This window comes from Narcine bancroftii, chromosome 3 (genome assembly GCF_036971445.1).
Source record: "Narcine bancroftii isolate sNarBan1 chromosome 3, sNarBan1.hap1, whole genome shotgun sequence".
In the NCBI taxonomy this organism is placed as follows: domain Eukaryota; kingdom Metazoa; phylum Chordata; class Chondrichthyes; order Torpediniformes; family Narcinidae; genus Narcine; species Narcine bancroftii.
In genome coordinates this window covers 141,616,695-141,639,305 of record NC_091471.1, presented here as the reverse complement: position 1 = coordinate 141,639,305, position 22,611 = coordinate 141,616,695, and the positions used below count along the sequence as shown (strand labels likewise).

Here is a 22,611-nt window from a genome sequence, read left to right as displayed (position 1 = left end):
TGACAGCTGTACTACAAACATCAGAGCTGAGCTGAGTATTGTCAACAAGCTTCTACTTAGACAGAGCAGAATTATCATTCCTCATTCACTGTAACAAGAGATACTGTAACGGTTGCATGAGGGGAATCTTGGAATTGAAAAATGCAAGAGGAGGGCCAGAACTGCTGTTTATTGGCCAGGGATAAATGCTGTTATTGATAGAACGGTTTCAAGCTGTGAGATGGGTTTGAACCATCACACAAAGCAGACAAAGGAACCTGTGATCCTAACTGATTTACCAGTGGAGCTATGGTAGAAAGTTGGGACTGATCTGTTCCACATGGATGGAAAGAATTACTTGCTGGTTCCTAGCATTTCTGCTGCCTGTGTGATCAAGTACATGATCTTTGCAAGACATAGAATTCCTACAGTTGTCTACAGTTACAATGGGCCATGCTGCAGTTGTAGAGAATTCCAGAACTTTGCAGAAGTGTATGATTTTTCAACATGTGACTTCAAGTCCTCTACATCCCCAGTCACATGGTAAAGCAGAGGAAGGAGTTCACATAGTTCACACAGCTGTTCAAGATAGCTCAAGACAGTGACTCTGAGTTACAGAGCTTCACCACTTGAACATGGGATGTCACCCATTAAATTACTGATGAGATGTAGACTATGCACAATACTTCCCTACTCTGCAGACCCAAACAAGAACAGAGATGTCAAGCAGAAGCAAAAGCATCTGCAAAGGAGACAAAAAGCAAACTATGACAAGTCAGCAAGAGACTTGGGGTAACTGGCACAACATGACACAGTAGGCCCTTTCAAACAAACATGTAAAATGCGATTAACTGGGCAATTTGCACAGTTAGCGGCCCAGTTACATGACAATCTGAAAGGGTCCAACCCAGTCAGAACCCAATCGGGTCCCTGACCTACCACAAAGGTGGTCAGAGGACCCAGTTAAACTTACCCAGGTCTCCTCCACAGCCAATTTGAAAATGGCTGACCTGATTACTCTGGTGACATCAGCACTGCAGATGTCGCCAGCATCTGAACATGAACTTCCGGTGAGTGCAGAAACAATAGCAAATATATCCCTAGCCCATTAAGTGGCCTGCTGGCAACCCACCCCAGTCTCCTGCTGCTACTGCCTCCTGCACCTTCTAGCCGGTGACAGAATAGCAGGTACAGACTTCTAATACATTAATGCAATGTGTGTGTAATTTACAGGGATGTGTCATTCAGCAGGACATTGAAATAATCACCAGTTTTAAGACAATACTTTTTAATCAGAGGCTGACAAGAGAGCTCATGAGAGTGAGTGTGTGAAACATCATTGCGGGGGCAGGATCCCCCTTAAATCGCAGAGTTGGTGATTTAGCAGATAGATCAACCTTCGATTTGAAAGGTGCATCCTGCACATCAAGTAATCACCCAGTAATCACACCTGGATCCCAAGAGGGCTACCCGGGTGCTGCAGTTTGAAAGGGTCTAATGAGACTAGGAAATTCCAACATTTAGGTCAAAAAGATTATTGTTCTGGAGGAAGTAAGTGCAAGATTCTGCAGTCTCAGAACAGAGGATGATCAAATACTGAGGAGGAATCAAAAGAATCTGCTGAAAATGCAAGAACGCTGCAAAAAGAGACAAATACAGAGCAACAGAGGAGTTACCACTAGTGCTAGACAATAGTGGACCAGCAGAGCTGACACATTCACCTGTATTAAAAAGATCCACATGTGTTATCAGAGTACCTGACAGACTAAATCTCTCAAAGAAAAAGAACTGCTGTTGTTTGTTTATATAGTGTTTAAATTGAAATGATTAGTGTATCATATTGTTAGATCAAACATCTTAAGGAAAGAGGATGTAGTGATAGAGTGCTAGTGGTACTCCTGACCACTTGAAGGAGACAGATGAATGTTGCAGTTCTGGTATGAAGAAGAACATGGTTGGACCACGAAGTTGTGAGTTGTTAATAAAATATTGTTAATAAATACTGTTAACAAAATAATTAAATCTTATTAGTACTAACAAAGGAACAGGAATGGAAAATTCACCAGACAATGGTAAATTAAAATAGTGTGTGTGTTTGTGTGTTTAAATTCAAACTATTATTCAAAAAAGTCAATTTTAAATTCCAGTTTCAAACAACTTGTTGAACTTGACAATCTTTTTAAATCACAGTTCAGAAGTAATTATGAAGCACTTTTAAACATATGTCTTCAGATCTTTTTAAACACATCTTTTGATGAGTTATCTTTCAGAGATATATTCGTCACACAAATGTTCTCACTTGCTTGGATATTTTGGAATTTGTGTTGTACATGTTGAATCTGCCCTCTTTATCTTAAAGAGGCAGTCAAAAGTGTTGTTACTTATTCCCCTTTTCCAGGAGTAACAACAGTACCTTTTCTGGTTACTGTAACTTCAATTCCAAAACTGTCCTCTTTATTCAAAGAGACAGTGAAGTGATACTTTATAGCCACAAATTTTGTGTGACTCCCATGATAAGGATAATACAATACAGAACAGCATCTCTTTCTCTTTCCAGAGACTACTGTTTACCCCTTTGTCTTTCACAGGAGGGTTAATGTCTTTCAAATGGTTTCAAAATATCTTCGCCTTCATTTATGTTTCTCTGACATAATTTGATGTGACATCACACAGTTTCACTTTCATTTCTTCCAAAACACAACCCATAGGAGATTACCTTTTTGCCTTCCTTCAAATGATCATTTCACATCCATAAAAACATCTGACCTCCTATCTGTTCAAGTGATTATGATTCTGGAAAGTCTGTACACATCACTCAAGGAAGAACTGCTTATTGATACAGCTGCCAGCAGAATGCTGGGTGTAAACACAAATGCTTTTATGCATTTTGAGAGTCGTTGGAGCTGCACTCATCCAGGCACATTGAGAGTATTCCATTGTGCTGAACGTGGTAGAAAGGCTTTGAAGTGTAAGAAGATAAATCACTCGCTGAAGTATACTGAACCTCTGAGTTGCACGTAGAGCCACATATTCATGTGACTGGTTAAGTTGAACTTCTGGATCATGATGCCCCCTAGTCTGTTCATAATGGGGTCATGTTGATGGTAAATTTGTTGAATTAGAGAGTAAGGTATCTATGATTGACCAAAAGCAAATCTCACCCAACATAAATATGTATATTTTAGTCTTAGTTGTCTTATATTCTTTGTCTATGTGTATTCCAAAGCTCCACTACCTCTGGTGTAGAAGCACTTGTCACTCCCAAATAATTGAGTGATTATTTTAACAGTATAATCATTTGTTTTTGAACATTGACCCAGACCAACCAGCGTTTAATTTTTCTAAATGGCTGGGAACTCAAAGAAGTGTCAAATAAAGAAATCTGAAATATGCAGGTTGGAAATACCAATACTTTTCACTCCACCCCTGGATTTGAGGTGGGAACAGTCAGTGGAGGCAAGGTAATCCTGGAAAATTATCCAAAACTCCATTGATTTCAAAGGGGATTGTAGAGCTGTGGTTATTGAGCAAAGGTGACATTGGTTCTTTTCTCAATAATTATTTCACTAAATGTGTTTTAAATAATTTTACTTTTGCTTATGATCAACATTTTTATTCACTTTAAATTTGTCTTTGAATTTAGACATTTAAAAACAAATCCTTCAGCATTTACAGCCAAAAAAACTGGCTGTGGTGTGTTCAGAGGCACCACTGAGAGCTCTCAGCACATTTAATTGGATCCAAGATACTTTAGGTTAGTAACCCTGCTCATTGGGATCAGGTAATCTCAGGTAGTAAATATTTATCTATCACATTGTTTTGTTATTGTAAATATTTTAATTAAATCACCCCTTTGTGGCCACTGGAATCACAGTGGACACAACAAAATAACCACACAAGGCATTTCTAGAGTGAATCAAACTAATTTACCCTTCATAACCCATGCAACCTCTTTTAGCCAAAATCATGCACTTGACACGTGCTGACATCATCATGCACTGATGTCACATGGCCGGTTTAATGCCTTCTGGGAGCTATAATGCCCCCACCCCCCCCCCCCACCAATAACTGGCAGAAAAGTTTATCAGTCATTAGGTGGATGACCTCTGCAACGGACTTTTGGCTGCTGCATTGGGGAAGACTTGTCCACATGAGCTGGTTTAAGGCTGTCAGTAGTGAAAGACTGTGGCTTCCCACCAATGTCCAATATACAGGTCAACCTAGTTTGTCAGAGTATCCTACAAGATCTTTAATAGGGAATCTGTAAAGGTTGACCAAGTGTTCACCTTAGGACAAAGACTTATTTGCAGTTTTTGAGGTCTTCAGGCACAAAAGAAGAATGTTCATGTGAAGATGGTGGTATAGGGGTTAATTTTCCTACCGTCTCCATTAGTCTGCTCAACAGTTCCTTAGGATTATCGTTGGAGCTGGAATGGTAGGGGACAAACTCCTCAGGGACCACCAACAGTGTGCCGTATACGAGCTCTGTAGATGAAGCTTGGAGGTCCTCCTTTGGAGTTGTTCTAATGTCCACTAATACCCAGGGCAGCTCATCAGCCCAGTTCGGCCCCTCTAACCAAGCCACCAAGGCCAACTTGAGATGTTGATGAAATCTTTCCACCATTCCATTGGCCGGGGGATGATAGGCATTCATATGATTAATTGTTGCACCAAGCAAGCAAGACAAGGCTGGTCACAGCGAGGAAGTAAATTGTAGTCCTCTATCCGAAGTAACGTGCCGGTAAACCAAAATGAGACACCCAGGAATTGAGGAATGCCCGAGCACAAGTGTCTGCAGTAGCATCTACCAGAGGCACGGCCTCGGGCCACCGCGTAAAGCTGTCTATTATTGTAAAAAGATAACAGTAAACTCTTGAAACAGGAAGTAGACCAATGATGTTCACATGAACATGAGCAAAACGCACGGAAGGACCGCAGTGGTGTTTTCATATGCTGCTGAACATTTGCTTTCTGGATGGCAATGCAGGACCTCACCATTTGTGTCACATCTTTTTTAAGACTGTGCCACCCGAACCTGTTGGAAACCATATGAATGGTCAATCTAATTGATGGATTGAGAGACCATGATGCCGGGATTTCTGGGCATCTGTGTCCCATGATGTATCATAGAGGAGTAGTTTGCCATTAGCTCCAAACTGGACATCTTTCAATTGCAAGTTCGTGATTGCAGTCATTAACCATTCGTCTCATGGTCATGTTCCTGGGCCATGGCCAAAGCTGTATAGTCAATACTTTGATCTACAGACAAAACCTTGAGTGTAGCAGAGCGGGAAAGTGCATCAGCTACTACATTTCTTTTCCGGAAAAGTGTGGTATTTTTGTGTAAAATTCTGAAATGAATAATAATGGTTGTTGTTGCGCTGACCAGAGCTCTGCGACCTTGGAAAGCACAAATGCCTTTTAATCTGAATGGCATTTGTAAAAATTAGAACAACCCAAACAGGGAAATTATTGCTGTTTTTGGATGCCTTCTGGCTCTACTGGTACTTGGTGATAGCCACGCACTGTCACTTTTGGAGATTTTTGCTCCATGCAAATTAGCTGGGAAATCCTGAATATGAGGTATCGGATAATGATCCAGGTTGATGGCGTCATTAAACTTCCTGTAATCTCCATGTGGTCGCCAACCTCCATTGTGTTTCAGGACTATATGTAATGGAGATGCCCAGGGCCCGTCGGTCCTATGAATTTGCCTATTTCCTCCATCTTGGCAAACTCTTCCTTAGCTAAACGCAGCTTCTCTGGAGACAAGTGATGCACTTTAGCGTGGATAGGAGGGCTCTCAGTACGTATGCAATGAGTAATACTGTGCTTTGCAGTGGAGCCAGAAAATTGTAGTGTGGAAATCTTCCATAAGCTTGGAGAATTCATCTACTGGTTTACCTAATGTTTGGAGGCATAGAGCAGGGTATAGCCGTCTGCCAGAGGAATAGTCTGAAAAGTAGTTCCATCTATTAGCTGACGCCCTTTTAAGTCGACAAGGAATGAACGAGTCTGAAGAAAAGCTGCACTGAGCAAATGTCGGGATACTGCTGCTATAATAAATGGCCAAGTGCAGAGATGATTCTCGAACTTGACATTCATCTTCCTGGTGCTAAATGTCAGAATGTTGGAACTGTTAACTGCTTGCTGTTGCAGGTTCAGGGTAGGATGGCGTGTGTTGAAACCAATGGATGGAAATGCACTAACTTCTGAACCCATGACCACCAGAAATTTTCACTGGGACAACTGGTCCTATGTGTTATGCTTGCAGATTTCTTGCCAACCGCCGCAGCCCTTACTGGCAGTTGGCCTGGGTGTTTCCCACAAACTAGCAGTGTGGAAGGCACTTGCGGGCATTTACTCCCCAACGCCTGAGGTAATAACACCAAGACAAGGTGTCCACAGGCTGCTTGCTTGTTTTGGGGCATTGCCTGCTTGTAGGGAGTGATGTGCAAACTTATCTTTCCTTACTGTGCTTTTTAGCCAGCCATAGAAGCCCTTGGGTCTTCAAATTAACACTTAAATAACAAGAGCCTACTATCATCTGGCATTTGCTCTCAAAAGAGCTGCTCATATAACATATTGGGCCTTTCACCAACTGCCAGGAACAGCATTTCATCCATTAGTTCTGAAGGGGCGCGGTCTCCAAACCCATCAAAATGTAGTAATTTGACTGCTCTTTCCCTACAGGATATACCATATATCTGTAACAAAAATGCTTTTAAAGCATCATACTTGCTGGTAGGTGGTGGATCCCATAGGAAGTTGTTGACCCTCTTGGCGATGGCCTGGTTCAGAGCACTAATGAGATGGTAATGATGTGTTCAATTCAACTTTGCGCAGGTGAAATTGTGCTTCAGCCAGTTCATGCTCAGCTGTCCAGAAAGGTGGAAGCTTCACAGCAATGGCTGCAAAGTCCATGTTTGTCCAAAAATACACTTTTGGGCTTGTCAGGTCACCAATTGTGGCCACCGGAATCATGGTGAACATGTCAAAATAACCACACAATCAAACACATTTTCTCTTCATAATCACGCAACCTTTTAAAAGCCAGAATCACGCGCTCGACGCAATGCCTTCCGGGAGTTGTAGTGCCACATAACACCACTACACTTTGACCAAACTGCTGGGAAAAACACCCCGCCTTTAAACAAGCTATTTTTTCCAATAACCCTTTTGGCCCTGGTGATTCTGTACTACACCCCACACACAATATATATTTCCAGAATCTGGTCTCAACAAGGCCCTGAATGACTTTTGAACACAAGTCTCCCTGAGGTAAATCTCAACTATTGTTTTAAATTTGGAGATACAGCACAGTAATGTGTCTTTCCAGCCCACAAGCCTGCATCACCCAAGTACACCCATGCCACCAACCAACTTTCTGACCCTGTACATCTTTGTAATGTGAGAGGAAACTAGAGCAGCCAGAGGAAATCCATGTGGACCCAGATAGAACTCTTTACAGAAAACACCAGAATCAAACCTAAGTTGCTGGCCTTGTAAATAGCATTGCACTAACCGCTATACGATCATTACAAACTTTATTGTTACCTCTTATATTTTAGTGACTGTTAAATCCCTTTGCTGCTCCTCAATGGTTAATTCTTAGTAGTAAGAAAATATTTTGATTTGTCCATTTTAGCCCCAAAACCATACGATTCCTTAACGTAAACACCTATTGTCAGTTTTGTCATTCACCTAATTTACCAGTGTCTCTGTTTGTTCTCATTCACTCAATAATAAAATATATAACCCCATATTTCTTCATTGAAGAGCTTGAAAGTTGGTGTAGGTCCTTTCAGCCTTTTGTCATGGAAAAAAAATACCCTGATCTCTATCGGACAATTTCAGAATTTGGCATTAAAAATTGCTTTATTGACAAATTATAGTAAGTTGAGCATTTTTCAGTCAATTGAGATTTTACGAACTAGGATTTTACAGCTACCATTGTCATAGAATGATATTTTTCATTGTTGTGGCAGAACGAAAAGCAGATGGCTTGAGATCACTGATATGAAATTGTACCCAAGTTATAAAAATTAAATAAATTTAACACAAGATTAAAATAATTGCAATTGAACATGGGTCTGTTAAAATAATTAAATTTACAATCAGCTTTGGAGAATTTTCGACAATATTGAAGGACAGAGCAAAAAGTGGTAAGAAATTTTGCAAGAGGAGAATTGCCCTCCAATATGTATGTGTCCAGTACTGTCAAAGTATATATATGTTTCAAAGCCACCTGGGGGAGCCACCTACCATAAATTGAATGCCTTCTCAAAGCAACCTGTCAACTCCCAAGAAGCTGGAACTTGAGACCACAGTGTAATTAAAATATACTTTTTCAACTGTAATCCTTTTACATTTAAACTGGACATCACTTGCATTAAAATATAAACATAACTGAAGCCCTAGTGCCAAACAGAACTGAGAACTAGTTGGAGGCATTCCTGTTGTTTTTCCATGAAATGTCCAATCCCATTATTTTTAATCTTTGTTTTCTTTCTAATGACTGGATTTGATTTCCGAACATTTTCGCTTGCAATACTATATAAGCAGCTATTGTGACTCAGCATGCCACTTGTAATAGGACAACAAAAATAATCTGTCGATAGGGATTGCAGGATTGAAATGTGGAAGAGGAATTTTGGTTTCAGCTGTAATTAACAAGTTGCTCAAATAATATTGATAATTTGTAGATTTCCCATAAAATGAATGAAACATAAAGGAATTGACTGTGTAATTAGTAGCAGTAGATATCATGCACTGAAATCCTTACTGTAACGGAAAGAAATCAACACCTGAATGTTGCTGCACTGGGCAAGGTCTAATCAAGTCACTTAAGCAGCTCCATTTTTGAGGAGTCACGTGATGGAGTAGTGGCCGGACGGTGAACTCCAGCCCTCTCCAGAAAAGTTGGGAAAAACAAAAGAAAACACAAAGGCACAGAAATAAAAGTTACAGAAAAGTGAGTATAAAGGTGGAAAGAAGATGGCGACAAAAAAAGAAAAATCGAAAGCAACGGTAAGAAGAGAGGAAGAGAAGACAAAGGAGGAAAAAGGTGAAGGCCTTACCTGTCCGAAGAGGCCCGCTGCGGAGAGAGAAACCCGCTCCCTCAGGTCGGTAAATAATGGACTACAAAAATGGCTCGCAGAGCCGAGTAAAAGTGCGCAACCGCGCATGCGAATGAAAAAAAACACACCGACGGGAGGGGGGACCAGCTGGGGAGTCGATCTCCACAGCCGGCAACGACAGCTGCAGAACACCTGCAGCAAGAAGAGACCACAGAAGACAATAGAAACAAGAAAGAAGAGGAGGAAAGGGCACCAAAGAAACAACAGATGGTCAACCCAGAGGAAGAAGAAGAGGAAGAGGAAGAGTACAGGGAAATAGAAGAAGAAAAGAAAGGCAAGGTAAAGGATATACTTGCTCTTATTAAAGGATACATGGAGCTATTTAAAGAATGGCAAACACAGGAATTTAAGGATTTAAGAAAAAGAATAAACAACACAGAAGAGAAAATAAATAAAATGGAGATGACCTTAACAGAAATGGGAAAGAAAATGGACAAGATGGAAGAGCGGGCAATAGCAGCAGAAATGGAGGTAGAAGACTTAAAAAAGAAATTGGAGAAATCTAATAAAAAAACTAAAGAGACACAAGAACTACTAGCTCAAAAAATAGATACAATGGAAAACCATAACAGAAGAAATAACATAAAGATAGTGGGCCTTAAGGAAGATGAAGAAGGCAAGAATATGAGGGAGTTTATAAAAGAGTGGATCCCTAAGACCCTAGGATGTCCAGAACTACAGCAAGAAATGGAAATAGAAAGGGCACATAGAGTATTGGCCTCTAAACCACAACCACAACAAAAACCAAGATCTATTGTAGTAAAATTCCTAAGATATACTACAAGAGAAAAGGTACTGGAGAAGACAATGGAAAAAGTAAGAGAGGGCAACAAACCACTGGAGTATAAAGGGCAAAAAATCTTCATTTATCCAGATATAAGTTTTGAACTCCTAAAGAAGAGAAAAGAGTTCAATACAGCAAAGGCGATTTTATGGAAGAAAGGGTATAAATTTATACTAAAGCATCCAGCGGTATTGGAAATATTTATTCCAGGACAACAAAACAGACTATTCTCGGATCCAGAAGAAGCACGAAAATTTGCAGAACAATTACAAAAATAGACTGAGGGAGGAAGACGGGTAATGAGAGTTAAAATGATCACGATTGATATGTATGTGGGTAAAGACAAAAATAGACTGAGGGATGAAGACGGGTAATGAGAGTAAAAATGATCACGATTGATATGTATGCGGGTAAAGAGGTATAAGAGTGAATAGAGACAATGAGCATACATGAATGTATCTGTACTTAGAGGAAAATATAGATAGTATAGACAAGAATTAATAAGGGAAGGTAATGGAATAGAGAGAATAAGGAGGGAATTAAAAGAGTGACCTTTGTGGCATATGAAAAGTGAAATCTTTTCTGGGGGAGGCGGGGAGGGGGGAAATAGCGGTCACTGCAAAATCAGTTGACGCTTGCGAGTGGATTCGCAAATCCAAATGGAGAGGGGAGATGTGGTTGTCCGACAAGGGATAAAGGACAACTCAGGAGGTGAAGGGGAGATTGGGGATAAATAAGATAGAAATAGGAGAATAAGGAAAATGTTGGATGTTGTAGGAATGTTGTCTTATAAAGAGTTGAAAATAAGAAAACAGAAATGGAAAAGGAGGAAAGGTAATGATGGAAAAACGGAAAGAGAAGATAAACAAAATATAAAAGGGCTACGCTGAACTATATGTCTTTAAATATTAATGGAATACATAACCAAATTAAAAGGAAGAAACTACTAAATTTAAATGAATAAATGTATTCCATTAGAAAAAATAACATATAGGTTAAAAAATAATATTGAAATATTCGAACAAGTATAGGAGCCTTACATTAAATACAATAGCGAAAACCTACTGGGGACAAACATTACCTAAGTTGATGGAAGGAGAAGGAAAGAAAAGAATGGACTCAGTAGAATTTCTGGTGTAATTTTGTTGAATGACAACATTGTCTGACTGGCTTAATGCAACCTAGATTGTATACCTAAAATGGATGAGAGGGGGGTGTGGGGGGTGGTTTGGGAGGAAAGGTGGGGGGAGAAAAAGTCACTGTATATGTGTGAAAAAGAAATAGTGTATATCATGGCTAATGTGATTTATGGTGTGGAAAAAAAAAGCAGCTTCATTTTTCTTCCTAACTTCTTGGATGACGATTTAGTTCCATATGATAATAACAACCCCAAAATGGAAAGTTATATTAGAGCAAGAGAAGCACTGTTTAGTCTAATTTGGTTTTTTTCAATCCTGATGTAGGGTCTCAGACAGGAAATGTTAACTGTATCTTTCAATGGATGCTATCTCATCTATATTGCTTTTCCAGCAGTTTGTTTATCCTAAAATGAATATGCTCACTCTGACCACAGACTACCTTTGACAATACAGTAACAAGGGGTTTTTTTTTTCATATGAAGGCATTAATATTGGGAAAGAAATTTAAACAAGTGCAGTACATGATTATGAGCAAAATGCAGATTGAAATTCAAATATGTGATTTTCAGCTAGGACATATTCAACTATGTCCTAGCTGAAAATGGAGCTCCTGGTGCAGAAGGTGGCAGAGAACAAGCTGATCCCAAAGCATCTCAAGAGAAAAGCAAAAGAGCACTACAAAAGCTACTAAAATATAGGAAACTAAAGGCCAGGTAATTTAGCATCTGCCATTTAAAGAGAATCCAAATCCTTCCCCTCTCACAAACCTAAGCCCTCTAGTTTTACCCTAGGATAAAGACTGACTATTTACCCCATCTATGACCCTCATGATTTTAAACCTCAATAGGGTCACCCAGCAGCCTCCTTTGTTCCAGAGAAAACAGTCCCAGCCTATCCAATCTCTCCTTTCAATCCAATCCCTCTAGTCTAGGCAACATCCTTGTGAATCTTTGCTTCATCATATCCTTTCTATTGCAAGGTGACCAGAAGCTCCAAGTATGGTTTAAGCAACATACAAATGTAACGACATCTCAATTCTTGTACACTCCTGAGGTGGGACTGTTCAACAATCCTCTGACCCTGCCACTTCATTACGAAATTAAGGGGTATGGGGAAAAGTCAGTTAGGTGGAGTTGAGTGAATGATCAGATCAGCCATGATCTTGTTGAATGGCAGAGCAGGCTCGACAGGCCGGATGGCCGACTCCTGCTCCTATTTCTTACGTTCTTATGCATGTCTTGGTTTAACTTTCCAAATGGTATCACTTCACATTTGACTGCATTGAATTTCACCTGATATTCTTTTGCCCACTTTCTCAATTGATCAATTTCTTGTGATAACCTTGGACAACTTTCTTCACTCTCCACAGTTACTCCAATTTTGGTGTCATCTCCAAACATATTAATCATGTCACCTATCTTCTCATCTAAGTCATTAAGATTATATGAGAAACAACAGGGGTCTAGCACTAATCCCTGTGGCACAGGCTTCCATCTGAAAAAAACCCTCCACTGCCACCCTCTGAATCCTACCTCCAAGCCAATTTTGTATCCAATTGACCAGCTCACCATGGAAACCATTATGTTCTATCCTTTCAGACCAGCCAACCATGTGGAACCTTGTAAAATGCCTTACTGAAACCAATGTAGACAATATCTATCACCCTGCCCTCATTAATCCTCTTTGGACTGCTTTGAAAATCTTGGTCAAGTTCATGAGACAGTCTTTCCCAAACACAAATCCCTAATTTCGTGCCTTTCCAAATGCAAATAAATCCTTTATTGCTTCTTGGCCTTTTGGCTAAGATCAAGAGTAGTAACAAATGCAAATAAATCCTATTTCCCAGGATTCTTCCAGTAACTTTCCTTTGATTGATGTAAAGTTCACTGGCCTGCAGTTCCCTGGCACAACATCAACCAGTCTTCAGTACCTCAATTGTGGTTAATGAAGGTAAAAAAAATTCTCTGTCAGGGCCCAGCAATTTCTTCCCTTGTTTCCCACAATGTCCTAGGATGCATCTTGTCAGGCCATTGGGATTTGGCTTCAAGACCACCAGCAACCACTGTTTTGTTTCAGAATATCACTGTTCTTTTCCCTGAACTCAATGGCTTCCATGTCATTCTCCATATATTAATTTTTGACCTTGCCCATCTCCCATAGCACCATACATAGATTATCACATGGAACCTTAATGGAAGCTGTTCTCTTTCGCTCCAAATACTTTTATCTTGTATGCCAGGATTATTGTCCCCTTTTTCTCTTTCTAATGTCCTATATTAGAAATATTCCTATATCCCTCAAGGGATTTGCTTGATACCATGCTAAAATGATGGAGGAACTCAGCAGTCATTTCAGCATCCATAGGAGACAAAGAAAGGCTTCCGTACACGTTAAATTATTTCCCTAAACATTACAGCCTTGCCCTTCACTCTAACGGGACATGCTGCCACTGAGCTCTTCCTATTTCACTTGCAAAAGCCTCCCACAGGCTAAAGATCCCTTATCTGCAAGAGACACTCCCAATCAACTCCAGGAATCTGCATAACCTCAAGGCTAATATAAGATATGACATCTGGTTGCTACCATGTTCTTTCCTTGCTAAAGAGGATGGGTTCCAAGCTTACTCCCAAGTTCTGTGCAAGGTTAGATGTGATTTGTAAAGTAAAAATGAATAAAACAAATTATTGAAGGAAGAATTTTGAGATTTTTTAAGACAATTTTGAATATCGTAACCAAGAAAATGTGTTTAAAAAACTATAGACCGTAAACAAAAATTCATAAGGAGGGATCTATAAAGTATGAAAGCAAGTTGGCAAATAATATCAAGGAAGATACAAAAAAGCCTCTTCAAGTTTATAAAGAATAAAAGAAAGGTGAGAGTAGATAAAGGATCACAAGAAAATGACGCCAGAGAAATAATGGAGATGAGGAGATGGCAGAGGAACTAAATGAGTATTTTGCATCAGTCTTCTTCACTGTAGAAGATGGTAGCAGAGTGTCAGTTGTCAAAGAGTATCGGGAAAGGGAAAAGAGTTCAGTTATTCTTTCAAGGGAGAAGGTAGTGTGTGAAACCAGTGTGATGCGTCCCATGGGTAATGAGTCTGAATGACACACACAACTCACCGTATTAGACAATACACTCCCAACCACTCACGGGTAGAAGGTTTTACAATCAAGTTACAACATATAATACCCGTCACCCCTTGATATCCCTGGCAGGCATGGCTCTTATCTAACTAAACAAGAGACATTAGGCATACAATACAACAGCTTGGCCTTGCATACTTGACTGGGTACCTCCTTCTTCCCGCCCACCCCCTGCTCCATGTATTCAAGCCCTTCTAATAATCTGATGGCTTCTTGGACAGTCTTCCCAGTTGCTGATCCCATAAGGGACAGAATCACTGATTTTAGGTCAGGGTGTGCTGTGGTGACTAAATAGCCCACTAGGGCATCAGTCACTCTCGTGATCTCAGGGAACTGGCAGTTGCAGGATATCCCATATATGCCTGTAATTAAAGCCCATTCCCTGATGATCCTTGTCATCTTGCTAATCATGTCCCACTAGGCCTTTTCATAGTCAGTTTCCACATAGAGGCTGGCTTAAAAGCCGACTGAAAAGGGATTTTTTACCTTTTCATGCAAGTCCAGAAAAGCCTGCTCTGATGACCCCTTTCAGCCTGGAGGAAGCTGGGGCATTGCTGTGGCATTCAGGTGTGGCTACTGGTGCCGTGATGCCATACATACACACTGAGCAATGGCCAATTTGGTTAACCATAATCCCCCACACAACTGGAACTGCTCTGTGTTTCCCAGAACAGTTTCAGCTGCATGGGGGATTATGGATAGGGTAGATGGCCATTGCTTTGCCACATATTGAGTCACTGGCACCAATGAGTGGCCCCGAAGGGGGAAGCAGCCCAGTGAGATGCCAGAGGCTGGCACCACTACCCTGATTGGGTCATGGAGGGAGGGGGGTGAATGAGATGGGTCACAGACTGCCAACATCACTTTGATGTCATCAGCCTGCCCCTAGCCAGAATTACATTCCTAATAGGCAGCACTCTGTCGCTGACCCTTCCCCCAAGAGGGATTGCAGTCGGCGACTTGGAGCCAGCCAGGGTGCATTCATGGAGGTAAGTCTCCTGACTGAAGGGTGGAGAATCTCTGCCTTTACACTCGGGCTTTTTGACTGTATGAAAGAGCCTCGTGGCTGGTGGTATAGGTCCCATTCTAGAAGAATTGGGTTTTATTTACACATGTAAGGGAGTTGCAAGAAGGGGTAAAAGACACACTTGCCAGATAAAACAACACACTCACAACCACTAGCAGGTAGAAGGCTTTACAATCAAGATATCACATATGATACTACCACCCCTTGATATCCCGGGCAAGCACACCTCTGATCTAGCTAAACTAGGGACATTAAGCACACAATACTACAACTCCCAACCCTTCGTCTGTGCACACCTTACCTCTGATACTCTAGGAATCCCAATGATTCCCAACCTGGAGTGGAGCTCTGATTCATCCTGGGGTAGATGGTTTGTGTACAGTGGGCTTCATAGTGTCATCAGCAGGAGGATCTGCCCAATGAATCGATAAGCCAATTAAAGGGGCCAATGACCAGGTGTGTGCTAACCTGTGGGCAAAGCTTGACCTCAAATGGCAGGTTAGGTGACTTCCAATCAGATTCCAGATGGAGAAGCCATATGCCCCTCTGTTATCCTCATTACCACTAGGTTCCAGACGGAGAGGTTGCATGACCTTCCACAATCCACATTACAGAAGGTGCTCAGAAAGCTAAAAGGTTCAAGGGTGGTTGGATGGATTAGAACCTTGGGTCCTGAAAGAAGTAGTGTAGAGATTTTGGAGGCATTGGTAATGATTTTTCAGAAATCAGTAGATTCTGTCATGGTACCAGAATTTTTGGAAAATCACAAATGTCACTCATTCAAGAAGGGAGGGAGGCAGCAGAAAGGAAACTATACGCACATTAGTCTGATGTCACTGGTTGAGAAGATGTTGGAGTTGATTGTAAAGAATACAGTACAGAGTTCTTGGAGGCTGTGACAGGACAGGCCAAAACCAGCATGGTTTCCTTCAGAGAAAATCTTGCTTGAAAAATCTATTGGAATTCTTTGAGAAAGTGACAAGCAGGCTGGATAAGGGAGAGGCAGTGGATGTTGTGTGTTTGGATTTCAGAAGGCATTTGGTAAGGTGCCCCACATGAGGCTACTTAACAAGATGAGAGCCCATGATATCACAGGAAATGTACTAGCATGGGTAGAGCATTGGCTGATTGGCAGGAAGCAGAGAGTTGGAATACAAAGATCATATTCTGGTTGTCTCGCCGGTTGCTAGTGGTGTTCCACAGGGGTCAATGTTAGGAATTTTTTTTAAATGTTACATATTAATGATTTGGACTATGGAATAAATGGCTTTGTGGCCAAGTTTGCAGTTAATACAAAGGTAGGTGGAGGAGCAGGTAGTGTAGAGGTAACAGAGAGGCTGCAGAAGTACTTAAATTAAGAGAATGGGCAGTGAAGTGAAAATCAAATTAATGTTTGAAAGTGTACAGTTATGCGCTTTGATAGAAAAAAAATAAATGAGCAGACTATTTTTCAAATGGGAAGTAAATTGAAAATACCCAAGTGCAAAGGGTCCTGGGAGTCCTCGTGCAGGATAACCTGAAGGTAAATTTGCATGTTGAGATGGTGGTGAAGGCAGCAAATGCAACGCTGGCGTCCAGTAGGAGAGGAAAAGAATACAAGAGCAAGGATGCGATGTTGAGGCTCTACCCATAAGGCACCGATAAATCCGCACTTGGGAGTATTGTGAGCAGTTTTGGGATCCTCTTTTAAGAAAAGATGTGATGATGTTGGAGAGGGTTCAAAGGAGGTTCACTAGAATGATTCCAGTATTGAAAGTGTTATCCTATGAGGAGTGTTTGACAGCTCTTGTTCTGTATTCATTGGAATTTAGGAGAATGAGGGGGGGGTCTCAATGAAACATTTTGAATGTTAAAAGGCACGGAAAAGTCTATGTAGAAAGGTGATTTCCCATAGTGGGAGAGTTGAAGGGAAGAAGGCAGAGCTTCAGGATTGAAGGGAACAGAAATGAATGAGAATTTCTTCAGCCAGAGGGTGGTAAAACTGTGGAATTTGTTGCCATGGGCAGTTGTTGAGGCCAGGTCATTGGGTGTATTTAAGACAAACTGATAGGTTTTTGATATACCAGGGCATCAAAGGTTACGGGGAGAAGGCCAGGCAGTGGGCCTTAGTGGGAAAATGAATCAGCTTATGATTAAATGGTGGGGCAGACTCAATGGGTTGAAGAGCCTATTCTGCTCCTATCCCTCATGGTCCTGAAACAGGGTCTCGACCTGAACCCCTGACTGTCCATTTCTCTCTACAGACGCTGCCTGAGCTTTCATTCCATCTGTAGTTTGTGGTTTTTTTTGCTCCCGATTCCAGCATCTGCAGTCGCTTCAAGTTAACCTATCTATATCCCTCTGAGTCTGAGAGCCCTCTACATCCTCCTCACAGCCCACATTCCCAGCTAATTTAGACATTAGAACATTTGCCAGTTCTTGGCCTGTACTCCTTGGAATTTAGGAAAATGAGGAGGAGATCTTATTGAAGTATTTCAAATGTTGAATGGCATAGACAGAATACATGGAGAAAGGTTGTTTCCCATGGTGGGAGAGTCCAGGACAAGAAGGCACAGCTTCAGAATTGAAGTGACAACTTAGAACAGAAATATGGAGGATTTTTTTCAGCCAGGGGTTGGTAATCCTGTGGAATTTATTGCTATAGGTGGTTGTGGAGGCTGTCAATGGGCGTATTTAAGCCAGAGATTGATAGGTTTTTGATTAGCCAGGGCATCAAAGGATTGTGGGGAGAAGGCCGGACAATGGGGCTGTGAGAAAATGATTATCTCATTATTGAATGGCAGGTCAGACTTGATGAGCTGAATAGCCTATTTCTGCTCCTATGTCTTAAGGTCTCATGAATTATGAAAGACAAAGTTGCTTTCGCACAGCTTGGATGATGTAAATAAAGATGGGAAGGTGAATTCCAAACTTTGTAGTTCTGATTTTGACAGAAATCTATTAATTATTCACTTTATTTCACTCTTAATCCATTACCACACCATCAATGTATATGGTATTTTCTTTCAAGTTGTAAGATTTATGTATTTGTTATTCTCATTTGTTAATGATACATTATTGAAATTCTGATTGCGCACTATTTCCATCATGGGGATTGATCGTAAATTACCAGAGCTAAAATTTCCAAGCTGATCTCATCTATTGAATGTTCTTAAAGGCATACAGGCAAAGAGGAAAACGTATAGATTTCTCAATGAAGCATACAGTTCCTTGATGATTGGCTCTATTTATCTACTAACATTAAATAATACTACTAGAATAAAAGTATGCCTTTCCTATTCATGATTTCCAACTTTGAACAGTTGCACTCAAATGATGACAGTAATATTGATTAAATTTATTGCTGTCATCCCAAAAATCCTGATGTTGTTGGTGAAATGTAATAAAAACTGGATGTGATAGCAAGTTAAGAATTGCAGAAGGATATAATCTGCAATAATGAATTTAATTGGATAACCTTGGGGTCTGTCCAATAATTTCAGTGCTCAGAAATTCTCTGTAGCTAAGCCAGACTGTTTGGTACATAATTGTGTATTCCACAAATATCTATTCCATCATCAACACTACAGATTTTTTCCCTTTGTGGCATTGCCTTTTATGTCCCTGCCTCAATTCAACTGAGGATGAAACACTCGGCAAAGCCCTGCATCTTCCTCTTGCCCTAAAAGCCATATAGCTCCAGCTTGCCTTTAATTCTGGCTGTTGCAAACCCCTGAGATGAATGACTCCATCACTGGTGCTTGTCAGCCACCTTGACTTAAGTACTGAATTTCTTCTTTAAACCTCACTGCCTCTATATATATTTTAATTCCTCTTTAGGAGAGAGGTGGCCAAATATTTGGTTATTTATCCTGATTTTGCTATGTAAAATATTTGTTGCTAATGCTTCTATTATCACACCAGCAATGACACTGGGTTTGAGGTAAATGAATACATGAAAGTTATTGTTGCCTTAGAATGTATTACCCAACTTTTCTACTATTTGAAGTGACATTTTGGATTTCAGATCTGTTATGAGAATACATACATGACATCACATACAACCCTGAAACTTTTTTTCCTGAAGTCAAGGCAGAATATGATGTATGTCCTATTTAAGTTTAGAGAAAATTAAAGACAGAAAGATTCAATTTTTGAAATTGTGGGGCCCATTCTTAGAATTTTTTATAACTGGAAGAATTAATAATTACTGTATGTTCCCATGATCCTTTGCCTATTCTCCAGGGGGTCACCAGTAGTTCCACATTATTGAATTTTTAAATTATTATTAAGCATAAGGCAATCTTGATTAAAGGGAGGGGTTAAATTAGATTAAATTTTAATTTGTAGTTTTTAGTTTTTTTTTCCTTTTAAATTATTTTATCAAATCTTTCAACAAATTAATTTGGCATGGTTGTATATATAATTTGTATCAATAGTTCAAGGTATAACAAGTAACTATTGATGTAATTTTATATACTTTAAAAAAATTCTGTGTGTTTGCTTGCATATAAATAATTACTATGTAATTATCATTTTTTAAAAATATATCCTTATATGATAAACTCAATAAAAATATTTAAGAGAAATGTTGGAGGAACTCAGCCAGTCTTGCAACGTCCATAGGAGGTAAAGATATATAAGCAACAATTTGGGCCTGAGCCTTTCCTCAAGATATAAGCGAAAAACAAGGCATCTAAAGATTGACAGGAGTATTAGTCTCCTTTTTTGGGGCCCTGAACTGTGGTGGGGGAGGAGGTGTGGGTGGATTTTTGCAGTCACAGGGCTAGGAACCAGGGCTGTGGTGGGGAGGAGGGTGTGGACAAGGGAGTCATGGGGGGAGTAATCCCTGTGGAAAGCAGAGAGGGGAGGAGAGGAGAATATGTTTATGGTGATAGGATCATGTGCTAGGTGGTGGAAATTGCAGAAGATATGTTGGACGCTGAGGCTGGTGGAGTGGTAGGTGAAGCTCCACTTGTTCCCATACCTCCTCCCTCACCAATATTCAGGCCCTAAGCAGTCTTTTCAAGTGAAGCAACTTGTTAATCTACAGGGGTCATCTACTGCATCTGGTGCTCCCATTATGGTCACCTCTACATCAGAGAGAATGGGCGGCACAGACTAGGATATCGCTTTGTTGAGCACATGGCTCTGTCAACTGTAATAGTGTCCCATTCCTTTGCTGACATGTCTGTCCATGTCTCATGCACTGCCAGAGTACGACCACCCGCAGAATGGAGGAACAACACCTCATTTTCTGTTTGGACACTCTCTAACAGGATGAGATTAACATCGACTTAACTGGTTTCTAAATAAACACCCCCCCATTCCCCCTTCTGCCTTTACCCCAGTTCACATGCATGTACGCTCTCTCTCTCTCTTCCCTTTTTCTTCTGTCTCACAGCACCAAATTCAATTCTCACCTTTCCTCTTATCACGTCAACACTTTTTGGCTATTGGTCTAGACACCTCCCCCTGCCAGTTTTCAGTGTTTATTCAGGTGCAGAGAAGGTTCATGAGAAAGTTGACAGGATTTCAGGGTCTGAGTTACAGGGAAAGGTTGTGCAGACTGGGGCTTTTTTCTCTGGAGCGTAGAAGATTGAGAGGGGACTTGATAGAGGTGTTTAAGATTTTAAAAGGGACAGACAGAGTAAATGTGGATAGGCTTTTTCAATTAAGAAAGGGGGAGATTCAAACTAGAGGACATGGTTTAAGATTGAAGGGGGAAAATTATAAGGGGAACATGAGGGGAAATTTCTTTACGCAGAGGGTGGTGGGGATGTGGAATGAGCTTCCGGCAGACGTGGTCGAGGCGGGATCATTGGTTACATTTAAGGAAAGGCTGGATCATTACATGGATAGGAGAGGACTAGAGGGGTATGGACCGGGTGCTGGTCAGTGGGACTAGGAGGGTGGGGATTTGCTACGGCATGGACTAGTAGGGCCGAACTGGCCTGTTCTGTGCTATAAGTGGTTATATGGTTATTATATGGTTTTTCGTTCATTCGTTGAAGCAGGGCTCAGACTGAAATGTCAGTAGTATTTCTTTTCCTCCTATAGATGCTGCAAAATTGGCTGAGTTCCTCCAGCATTTCTGTGTGTTTTTACTACAATCGGAGTGTCTGCAGACTTTCATATTTCAATCGGATGAAAAGTGTGAGTTGTTCCCACTCTGCAATTCTTCTCAACTAAAATGTTGAGTCTGACTGTGGATGAGAAGAAAAAAATCCCATCTTTTTCTGCATTCAAGGTAAGTCAATATAAATTTGATTTACTGCCTTCAACTTACTTCTCAGTAAGCATCAGATACTGGTGAAACACTGCCCAATTGAAACAGTTTGTATAAATGGCCACATTATCAAAGTTCATCAGAACTAGAAATATTCACATTAGAGATTCAAATTGACTAGACTCAAGAAACTCTGATAATATTGTAATACAGTGCTAAAGACCTCTGCTCCAGAACTAGGAACATCTCTTACCAAGATCCACAACTATAACTGCAACACCAGGATTTAGCTGGTAATGTGGAAAATTGTCCAGTGATCCCCTGTTCACAGGCTTTTCATTGTTAATAACATTATTCAATTTTACACATAATTTCACAAATAATGAAACCATTTATGATCAGATACAGATTCAGACTGATAAATGATGTAGTTTGCTTACTATTTAAGTGCTATACAAGATCATCTCCAACAAAAGAGAACTTATCCATCTCCTATTGACATTTAATATATTTATCCCACCAACATGCTTGGAGCCCATTGACCAGAAACTTCATTGAACTTAACTGAACCATTGCTACATGAACAAATCAAAGACTGAGTATCCTCTGGTAGGTGGCCAATCTTTGGGTAAATAAAACCTAAAATTAACAATACCCTACAAAGGATAATAAAGTTGCCATGTGGATGCAAACTAACAGAAAGAAAGCAGGAATGAATTGTTGATAATGCTGAAGATTCATTTCATGTTGTAATTTTCTTCTCCACTGTAGCCTCTAGATCAGGGGTGTCAAACTCAAATTCACAGAGGGCCAAAATTAAAAACTTGGACTAAGTCATGGGCCAAACTAAATATTTATTGAAAATTTTCAACAACTGCATGTTTTCTCTTCTTTCAACATATGTAATGTTAAACTTTTTCTTATTAAAATAAATGTTTAATAATAGTTTTGGTTAAACTATTTCCAGAAGAAGCATTAACAAATGAGAAATAAAATATTCAATAAATAATATTTCTCTATAGCCTTTAAGCTCCTTTTAAATGTATTTTTTTTCACAAGCCAACAAGTCAAAAAAATAACAACTTGCTTCAATGAAAATCCAATCTTTCAACTATGAACAGTCCAAAGTTAACCAAAGAAAATATTAATCCAAGCTTAGGTTGCTACAGTGTGATTTACTCTGATGC

General features: G+C 40.2%; 1 protein-coding gene and 1 long non-coding RNA gene across 7 annotated transcripts in view; one reads left to right on the top strand and one right to left on the bottom strand.

Annotated features, from left to right (window-relative positions):
* Positions 1-22,611, top strand: part of usp38 (ubiquitin specific peptidase 38) — a 163,107-nt gene that overhangs the window by 38,123 nt on the left and 102,373 nt on the right. For all 6 annotated transcript variants that reach the window (XR_011353758.1, XR_011353757.1, XR_011353761.1 and 3 more), the window contains one exon: positions 21,256-21,445. The gene's annotated coding sequence lies outside the window, so the exon portion shown is untranslated. The remainder of the gene's footprint in view (positions 1-21,255; positions 21,446-22,611) is intronic.
* Positions 1-22,611, bottom strand: part of LOC138757629 (uncharacterized) — a 37,971-nt gene that overhangs the window by 14,610 nt on the left and 750 nt on the right. The window lies entirely within an intron of this gene.